Here is a 10,430-nt window from a genome sequence, read left to right as displayed (position 1 = left end):
ACCTTTTCACTTTTACAAAATATAAGGCTTGCTTTGCCATTCTTAAAATCACACTAGCTACTCCTGCGCCCCTCCCCCCAGCAAACTTGGATATTGGCATCAACATGTTTATCCCAACTTTAATTACTTGAATTATTTTGTATAAGTACATTTATCTAGTAAGGAGGACAGTGGGCTGCCCCAAAGACAGCCTGCAGTCAATAAGCGGAGAGCTGTCAATACTGAAATACAATACTCTCTTGATCTAGTTTTGACACGTTGACAAAGGCAGGTTTTGCTATTTAGGACCACTCAGCCATCTTGACTGAATACATTAGGAGGGTAACCCTAGACCTGCTTATTGCCAAGGTACCTGAATAGTGATTTCTAAGTTAAGGTAGGAATCCCAGCATATCTCAAAACAGAGGCCTAACCCATCAAATCTATTAATACAGATTCACACTTAGGAAGTGAAAAGAACGCGCAAGTTTTTTAATGCATACTTTATTATGCATTCTTCCAGTCCTAAAAAGAGGGAGAGATTGTACTCCATAGAAGCTTAAAACTTTATTTTTCATGACCTGTAGCATGTATTTAGGCTTTGGGTAGTGTTTGTGTAAAACCAAGGCCCACTCTTTAATGGCTGAATGCATACATTTAAAAGCACATGGTGGATTAGCTGCTAGGAGAATTGCCTTTAAAAAAAGTAAAGTGAAAAACAGACAAAGAAATCTATAACCTTAGCAGTCTTTCACATTTGTTCAGATTGTTCTTGAGCCCTCTTCGAGCCGGTGACAAGGATCTCGAAAAGATGCACCTGAAACAGTATCTGCGGGCAGCTGCATTTGCCAAGCGGCTTTATTGCTGCTTTCCAGCGGCGAAGGCGCAGCAGCACTAACAGGGAAGCCAGAGCGAGCCTCCCCGGCAGCGGCGGCGGCGGCGGCGGCACCGGCACCAGCGCAGTTTCCCCTCTCCCCAGCCCTGACTCTACGCGCACATGCGCACTGCGCCCGCAGCCCTGGACCATTTGTCAGGACTACTCGTGAGACGGAGAAAAAAAAAAGAGAAAATTTGGGGGTAAGAAGCGGCTGATCGGATCTAATCTCTAATTAATCTGAAGATTTGTCCATGCAAAAGCCATTCATTTATTTTTCTGGGTGAGGATGAAAGTTAAGAGACCTATAGAGGGAAGGAAGCGCACCCTCGTCTTGTGAAACAGATCAGGGGAGGGGAAGGACAGAAGGGGTTTCTCCCCCACTTCTCTGCGCCTCTGGGAAAGAGGAGAAAACTTAATCCCGGGGAAAAAAGTGGGCAAGTGACTCGGAAATGGCTGGAGGGGGAGTCTCTGGGCATCTCACTCTGAAGTAGTGAGTGCGAGTGTGAAAGAGGAACAAAAGAGAGAGAAAAGAGAAAGGAAAAAATGGGGGGAGGAGAGACTTGTATTTTTTTCTTTGCGCGCACACGGGGAAGGGTGTGGGGGGCCGTGCGGAAGGGAGCCCGGGCGAGACGGCCGCGTCGGGTTCTCGCCCGCGCGCAGGCGGCGGGATGCGTGTGGGCCCCCTCCCCCGCGCCCCCCGAGCTTGTCACTTTGGTCGCTTTCATGACACCGGGCGCGGGGTGGGGGAGCGCGGCGGCGCCGGGCTCCGCCGGGGTGCGTGTCCGGGTGGGCGCCGCGGAGCCGCAGCCCGGGAGGCCAGCGCGGCGGCCGAGGCAGAGGCGCCGGCGGGGGGCGCGGGGGCGGCCGGGGCCGCGGATCGGTGCGGCGGGAGGCGCGAGCCCCGCGCGCCGCCCCTGCGGCCCCCTCCGCCCGTGTGGCCTTTGTGCCGGGCGCGCACCGGAGAGCGAGCGAGCGAGCGCGAGAAGTACAAGTACCGAGACCCAGGCAGTGGGAAAAGAGGCCGGGCCACTTTCTCCCCGCTCGGGCTGCGGAGAATGGACTGGTTGAATGTGCAGGCGCGTCTCCCCGGCGTGTGCTGTGTGTGCGCGGCGGAAAGGCCTCCCCGACTCCCACCGCGCACACGCACACTCACACGCACGCACACACACACGGACCCGCGGCCAGGCTCGGCGGCCGAGAGTTTGCGTTTGCTTCCTCGCCGCCTCCCCATTCCCGACCGAGTGTGTGAGAATTTCATATAGATCAGCTCCAATTTCCGCCATTTTGGGAAAGTTGCACAAAAATAAACCCTCCGGTTTATTTCTGCCCGAGGCAGGAAAGTGCTTCGGGAAGCGAGGCGGCGCGGGCCGCGGCGGCCGTCCGCGCGGGGGAGGGCGCGGGCCGCGGGCCGGGCCGGGAGCCCGCGCCGTCGCGGCGTTCGCCCGCGCCGTGCCGTGCCGCGCCGGCCCGGGTGCGGGCGCGGGCGTGTGTCGGGAGGCGGCGGCCGCGGCGGCGGTGGTAGCGGCGGCCGCGCCGGGGCGGCGGGCTGCGCTTGGGGGAGGCGCGGGGCTGCTGTTCCTGCAACTTGTTTACGCCTGCCTTATATTGGGGAGGCGAGCGGGGTCGCAGCCGGGGCCGCCGCCCGCCTCGCGCCGCGTGCGTGTGCCATTCCGGAATAATGGGCTTTGCACACTCGCGTCCTGGGCCCGGCGGGCCGTTCTCGCGCCGCGGCAGCGGGGCGGGGGGAAGTAGAGGCCGGCGGGGGTGGGGATCGGGAAGCGCAGGAGCAGAGGCATCCGCCGCGCGCCCCGCGAGCTGGTGGGGGGAGGAGGAGGAAAACTTGAGAGCCCTGGGATGGGAGGGGGCGCGGTGGCACGGGCGGGGGGAGGGTGCAACTTCGGGACTGGTAAAACTTTAATTACCTTGAAAGAAAAAAAAAAAAAGGCCCTATGATTTTAACCCCCGGTTCTGGTTAGAGCACGGCCCACAGCGCGACCGTGAGAGAAAGTTTAAAAGCGGGCGGTTTCCTCTCCGCCTTCCCCGCGCAGGGTTGGGGGTGTCTGTCTGTCCGTCTGCGCTCGGAGAGAGGTGGGGGTAACGAGCCGCACTCCCGGGTCGCGTGGACCGACTCTTGCCCCACCCTTCCACGGGGAGACGAAGGTAAACGTCGCTTCGGTTTCCCTTCTCAGTCCCCCTGCCGCCACCACCCCGCTTCCTTTTCCTCCCCCTCCCCGCCGATTTTTTGAGGGGACCCGAAAAACGGAGTCTCTTTCCTTATGCAACTTCCTCGGGCGCCGTGAGCACGGCCCTTCCCCCTCCCTGCATCCCTTGGCCCGCTCCTTGGCCACCTCGGGGCTACGGCCAGAAAAATGCATTCGAGATCATTCAAAGTGCACAGAAACAAAAACAGATTTTTAATTTTTCTAAGTTAAGGGAAACTGAGATGAGAAATAAGATTTGGGGTTGGGGGGGCTTCGGCTCGGGCCAGTGCGTCGAATTTTCATTTTTATTTTCCTAGATCGTGGTTTGTGATGTCTTCATTAGTGTTGGGAGCACGACAGTCTCTGTACTGGCTATCTCGGTCGCGTGGATTTTTGCGCAAGTTTTTAGAAAAACACTGACTCGAGTAGAGAGCATTTCTCCGGAAAGTTTCAAGTGCAGCAAAATAGCGAACGTGCAAAACTGGCCAAGGGGAGACCTCTAGTGGTTAAACGCATCTTAAGTTCGGAAGGCCGAGAGCAAAGTTTGGCCTTTACTTGTAGCTACGTAGTCTGTTCAGACGTGGAAGTAATTAGAGGACCTGAGCGAGCAGCCAGATGTTGTGTGAAAAGATGCTGATCAGAAATAGAAAGTTTGTTAAATCCGAGAGCAATGAATTCTGAGGATTCAGGGCCCGTAGTTTCCACTCGACATGGCTTATATGAGAAAAGCACTTTGGTTGTATTCTGGGTTTTGAGATTGGGCCCTCCTTGGAAAAGAAACAATTGTTTTTGTATTTGTCATCGTTCATATCTTCCATCAATTTCTAATCACAAGTCAAAGCAGACACTTTTCATTTTGAATGTTAATAGAAATAGAAAATGAAATATGTGTTTAAAACTTGGAAGAAATGGAAAAGATCTTTGAAATTTACCTTTTATATGAATTAGTCATTTTATTCTCCCATAAGTATAACTTAAGGCTAGTATTTCAATTTTTAACTATGCACTTTCTAGTTATAAGATTGTAATTTTGTTTCACTGTAAAACATTATTTATTAATACTTTGTATAATCTGTGATTTAAAACACTGAAATATGTGGGTAAAAACTGCTTAGGTATTATCTAGTCTTTTGCCAGCATATGTTTTGTCAAGTTTCAAGTATTTTAAAGATAAAAATAATGAAGGAAATTAAAATTAAAACTTTCATCAGTTTGTCATTGGGTGAATTTAGGATATGGGAATGATATAAATGATTAAAATCAGTTTTACTTTATCTGGAACTAGTTTATTTTAACATACAATTGTGGTAGAATGTGGAATTATGCATGTCAGTGTTTGAAAATGTGAACTCATTACTTGTGGATTTGAAGGCTTCTTTTTGATGACAGTACTTTTGATTTTACTTTCCTCTTTTAAAATCAGTGCTAGATTCTTAAAAGAAGTCTTTGGGGTGCACAGCAATTGTGAAGATCACCAGACAATTCTGTGTTTCTTTACCACCACAAGGTAAGATTTGCTTGTTGATATAAATTGCTTGATGTACTTAAATGCTAAAAGCTGCTTTTGGAAATCAGAAAGGAGAGTATGGGCCAGGATTAGCAGAAAAGCACAGGTTTGTGGGGGCTTCTTTGAATGAGTGAAAGTGTTGGCAATAAATGTGATTGAGAGCTGAATGAAACAATAGGGAGAATGAAATTGTCCTGGATAATTTTGAGACCCACTTATTTCCTAGATTTTTTTCTTTCAGTACTGAGGTTTGAACCCAGGGGCACTTTGTCACTGAGCTATACACCCCCCACCCCAATCCCTTTTTACTTCTTAATTCTGAGACAGGATCTCACTAAGTTGCTGGGGGTCTTGATAAGTTGCTGAGCTGACCTCCAATTTGTAATTGTTCTACCCTAGTTAGCCTCCTCAGTTGGTGAGCCATCTCCCTTGGCTTACTTAGTGGATTCTTAATTAGCATTTCAACACATTTTCTGAGAGTAAATTGTTTTATTCTTTGAATTTGGAAAAATAGGGAAACTGGAATTATAAAATAATGTAACTATTATGTAGTATATAGTGATATGGAAGACTGTAGAACTTTTTTGAAGGGCGGGGGTGCTATAGGGGACTGAACCAGGACCTTGCACATGCTAGGCTAGGGCTCCAGCACTGAGCTATTTCGAACTTTTAAGACTGGTGAGATGGGGAGTCTGTAGTAAAATTTTGTAGGTAAAATTTACAATGAGAGTTTTGGAGTATTTAAATAACATTTAAGTAACTTCTATGGCTTGAATCCAAACAGGGCTGATGTGTACCAGATAGCATGGCATAGGGTCATGGTGAGGCTCCAGTGAGTTACCTTGGTCTTGTCAGCTTTTGAATATATCTCCATGGAGAATATCATTGTTGTCCAGTATGGTCTTTTTAGTAATTTTGGAGGGTAATGGCTTACTTTCTATAGTCTAGGACCTACTCTCAGGACAAAGAGACTATATATATATATATATATATATATATTTTTTTTTTTTTTTTTTTTTGCTTTAGTTGTAGTTGGACACAATATCTGTATTTTAATTTTATGTGGTGCTGAGGATTGAATGCAGAGCCCTGCATGTGCTAGGTGAGCCCTCTACTGCTGAGCCACAATCCCAGCCCCCTTACCAAGGTTACTCTTAGGCAAGGGGGGCTGTGGGACAGAACATAGTGGTTTCTACTGTTAATACCTCTTTTGCTTTTTTTGTTTTCCCTCCTTAACTTTGCTTTCTCCTTTTCTGCTTGTTTCCTGCCTTCTCTGTTGTAAGTACTAAATTGGGTCACTAATTGTTCAGCACAAACAAAATGTAACAAAGATTAGACTTACTTTTCTGAGCAAGACTAATAATCGTCATTGGGCCAGGTATGGTCTAGAAGTCAAACCAAAAATTACCAGTATGAAAATGATTTTTAACAGGAGCTTATTGTCATTTTTGCTTGTGGGTTGATTTGAGTAGTGTAATTATGAAGTATATAGATGTGGTCTCTGTAAATGTGTAAGTAATGCAGCGGACACCGATGGGGCAAGACAACTACAAGATCATGCAGACAGAAGTAGGGTTGAAGCAGATTAGTAGGTGTTAACTGGAAAGATGAGCTTCGTGTTTGGACATGCTGAGCTGAGGACAGCACTTGTTTCTCTTTTTTGGGAGAGTCATTATAGCTTTGGATAGAATGTCAGAATAGGCATCAGAAGACAAAATTTTGTCACTTAATGTATATCACCTTGTGTAAGTCATATTACTTCCTTTAGCCTAGATTTCTTCATCTGGAAAATAGGAACAATAGTTACTTTTTAAAAAAATCTAAATATTAAATAACAAAAGATTCTGAAAACTTTAAAGAATTATTCAAACATGTGGTGGTTATATTATCATTTTGCCTTAGTCAGGCTTTGTAATAGGCAGAAGGTAGGTTGTCTAGGGCAGAACATGGTAATTTAATTCCTGGCCAAAGTTTTTAGATTGGCTTCTGGTATATGCATTATATATACCTGTCAAAAAATTTCCAGCAATATTTTTTCCTTGAGCAAAAAGTAACTTATCGTTGATAGTATTGACTCTTGGAGGGGAGGAACATGTTCTAACATGATACTGGGTACAAAGCCTGAAATTTATTTATCCCAGCCTAGTCATTTAATAAGGAGAAGGGGCAAGCGAAAGAATTACTTTAAAATGTTGCCTAATTGTGGAAATGGTAGGGTGGTTAAAGAAGAAGAGTAGGTGCGAAGGGAATTCACGTACTGTAATTAATATTTTTGTTGCGTGAGTCTGCTGGGAGAAGAGAATGAGAAAATGAGAAAATAGGTATCTGGGCTTGTAGTGATTTAAACTAATTATGTGGACCAGAAAGTGATTCCTGTGAATGACTGGATTTAGGTAAAAATCCACATGGGCTCTTCCCACCTGTTTTCTAGACCCCTTTGCTACCACATTCTAATTATAGCCAAGTATCTAAAATCTAGATGGAAAAATACCTCACAGGTACTATTTGTCATTATATTTAATTTGATGATTCTGAATTTGACAAAATAAACCCTGGCATGTTTTAGTTTTATTTCATCTCTCTTTTATATATTATCCAATCAATGTTTTACGAATTTAAAAACCCATTAGTGGAGGAAAGAAGAAATATGTCGTGTTTAATTAGTCCCTGAGTAATTGAGAGTTGGTTCCTGAATAATTTCCCCTGCTCTGTTTGCTAGTTTATTTTTAAGAATTATATACTATTTCAACCAACACGATTTGCTGTAGATGCAGTTAAGATGGGATATTTACAGAAGTTATTTTACATGGTGTGGGATGAGAGTACTCTGGGGTTTTCAAGGATGTGTGACACTGAGTGATCCATCCAGCAGTGTTTCTAGTTAATTACCAAGATTTGTCAATCCTTATAGTATGAATTCTAAAAGACTAGATCTTTGCCCTGTGGAGTTTTCTTGATCTTCTCCAGAAGTGGCCATAGCTCTGAATTCCACTAATAATACTGTAACAATTACACATGGTACCAGCAAAAAAGAAAAAGAGTTTTAGCAGCTGTGGAAGCCACTGAGCTAAGAAACATGGATTTGGGGGCTGGACGATGCAGGACCCTGGCTTGCAATCATGTACATGTGGCAGAGTACAGGATATTTCTTTTTTAATGATTAGCCTTCAGAAGCTAGTAAGCAGCTTTTCACCTTTTGTCAAGGAATGCCTGAAATATGATTGAGAATGATGGATTGGGTTGACTTGTTCTCTTTGATCACTGCGTCGACAGGCGACTTTCTGGTGAATATCTCATTACTACTGTTCCTGTTTGCTATTATTGAGGTATTTGTTCCTCACAGGGATTTGGGGTGATTATAATATGGGTGAAGATATGTATTAAAAATATACACTTATTTGTTTGTTTATTTCTGCAGTACTCAGATTGAACCTAGGGCATTGGACGTTCTAGGCAAGTATTCTACCCACTGAGCCACACCCCTGGCCCCAAAGATACTCTATTTATATGATGTCTTGAAGTTCAAGGTATCTGCAGAAGATACATTTCTTAAGGGCTTCATTATCTAGTGGGGATGTTCTCAGGATTTCTCTTGACTGTTTCAAGTTTCTTAGTTGATGTATGTAGATATGAGTCAATAGAAGAGATGATGGATTAGTTAGTGTTGATTGTAGCAGTTATTGCAGGGAGCAGATGGAAAGAAACACCTGGAACTGGTACCCTTGAAAAACAACTAAATTTAATTTATTAGCTCTAAGAAATCCCCATTTAGGAAACAGGATAGTTTGGAGGAAAGAACAAGGAAATTTGAAGGGAATGTGAATAAAGTTGGGTGATATTTAAGGAGTTGAGTTTCTTCCTCAGAAGTAGATTTGGAATTAAGGGCTTAGATGGTTATTGTAAAGATTGCATGCATATTATATGAATACAGTAAAATGCCTTCTGTATTATTCTTGTTTCTGTCATATTTACAATCAGTGCTTTGTATGGAGTCAACAAATACTATGCAAATCGATATTGGGGAGTGCTTCACACAGTCAACTCTTGAAGTAGGGTTGAATGAATGAATGTGTTGGGACTACAAGAAATAAAATATCAGTCCTTGCTTCAGCAAGTTTATAATCTGGTTGGGGAGATAAATCATATATATAAAATGATAGTTTACAAAACAAAGCTGCAGTTAAATATGTGTGAATGGTAGAGATGAAGTCATGGGTACCATGGTAATACTGTGGTAATACATGTTCCTGTGATAGTGATGGGGCAGGTGGAGTAACCGCTGCAAAACACTTATAGTATTAATATTTAAGGTGAAGTATACTTTGAGTGCTCTCTGAATGTCAAGCATTAAACTCAGTGCTTTATTCATTTACTTATTTATTTATTCACCCCCAAAATACCTAGTGTTTACCTTCTGGATGTCCACATATTGCTCTAGGCACAAGGTATTATTTCTACTACTTTCACTAATGTTGAACTTTGGGTATTATTATTTTTTTCTATTAATGCAAACTGATGCTTGGAGATACTTAGTAACTTGTCTATATTATGCTGTTTGAAAGGGATAGAACGAGGTAAAATGATATTGGCATGGGATTATTTTGTTTTATCTTTTGGTTTTTGATTTTCAAAATAGTAGTTCCTAGGATATTTCAAAGAAAACACATATCCAGATTAATATGTTTGCTCTTATACATGGCTTATACTAAGATGAACAATAATGAGCAAATATAAGAAAAATAAATGAGAATAAAATTCATCTTTTTATTTTTTTTCTTTCCTTTTTTAAACCAAGAATTGAGAAGATTCATTGTTGAGTTGTTTGGAAAAGAATACCTTGGGTGCATTGGTGCAGCCTATAATCCTGGCAATTTGGAAGGCAGGAAGAATGCAAGTTCAAAGCCAGTCTCAGCAACTTTGTGAGACCCTAAGCAACTTAGCGAGATCCTGTCTCAAAATGAAAAAGAAAAAAAGGCTATGTGGCTCAGTGGTTAAATGCCCCTGGGTACAATTCTTGGTACCAAAAAACAAAACAACCCCCCTCCCCCCCCAAAAAAAAAACAACAAACAAACAAAAAAAACCCCTCCTTGGTCTAATTCATGAATCCATTATAAAGCAGTCATCAAAAAGAATGGGATCTAAGTTTACAGAGGGGACTCAAAAGATGATGGAATTTACTCTGAAGCTAGGATTGTTAAAAGAAGTAAGAAAATAAGACAGATAATAATGGGGAGGAACGAAGGGCAGTTGTAGTATCCTAGAATCAAAATAAAAATGAAGATGAAATGTAAGTAAGAAGATACTCAAAACAATACACTAATTCTGAATTACTGTAATCAGAGAGCCAGGGGCCATCTTTGCATGGTGGAATGGAGTCTCTTTTGCCTGGTTGGGTGGTTTCTCCCTGTTGTGTGCCTCACCCAGGTATCTGGGTCTGACTTAGCAGGATGCTACTACAAGCATTGATTAGAGGTAATAAACTTTTTTTTTTTTTTTTCCCTTTAAATGGATATGGGGGATTGAACCCAGGGGCATGCTACCATTGAATTACATCCCAAGCACCCCCCCCCCCCAAGACACACACACAAACTTTTAATAGTTATTTAGTTGTAGATGGACATAGTACCTTTATTTTGTTTATTTAGTTTGTTTATGTGATGCTAGGGATTGAATCCAGTGCCTCATGCTTGCTAGGCAAGTGCTCTACCACTGAGCCACAACCCCCAGCCCCAAGCCCTTTTTAAAACATTTTTTATTTTGAGACAGGGTCTCACTAAGTTGCCCAGGCTGGTATTGAACTTGTAAGCTTCCTGCCTCAGACTTCCAAGTTGCTAAGATTATATGTGTGCATCACCACACCTGTTT

The 10,430-nt window shown here is 43.6% G+C and overlaps 1 protein-coding gene across 4 annotated transcripts in view; it reads left to right on the top strand.

Moving 5' to 3' along the window:
• The first annotated feature begins 983 nt into the window (after positions 1-983).
• Positions 984-10,430, top strand: part of L3mbtl3 (L3MBTL histone methyl-lysine binding protein 3) — a 108,737-nt gene continuing 99,290 nt past the window's right edge. For 2 of the 4 annotated variants that reach the window (XM_076859749.2, XM_076859746.2), the window contains exons 1-2: positions 984-1,056; positions 4,481-4,564. The gene's annotated coding sequence lies outside the window, so the exon portion shown is untranslated. Of the gene's footprint in view, positions 1,057-2,792; positions 3,017-4,480; positions 4,565-10,430 lie in introns of those variants that run through there. The other 2 variants (XM_076859747.2, XM_076859748.2) reach the window with 2 other exon arrangements.

This window comes from Callospermophilus lateralis, chromosome 6 (genome assembly GCF_048772815.1).
Source record: "Callospermophilus lateralis isolate mCalLat2 chromosome 6, mCalLat2.hap1, whole genome shotgun sequence".
Lineage (NCBI taxonomy): Eukaryota > Metazoa > Chordata > Mammalia > Rodentia > Sciuridae > Callospermophilus > Callospermophilus lateralis.
The sequence above is the reverse complement of the archived record's forward strand: the minus strand, read 5'-3'. Positions and strand labels throughout refer to the sequence as shown.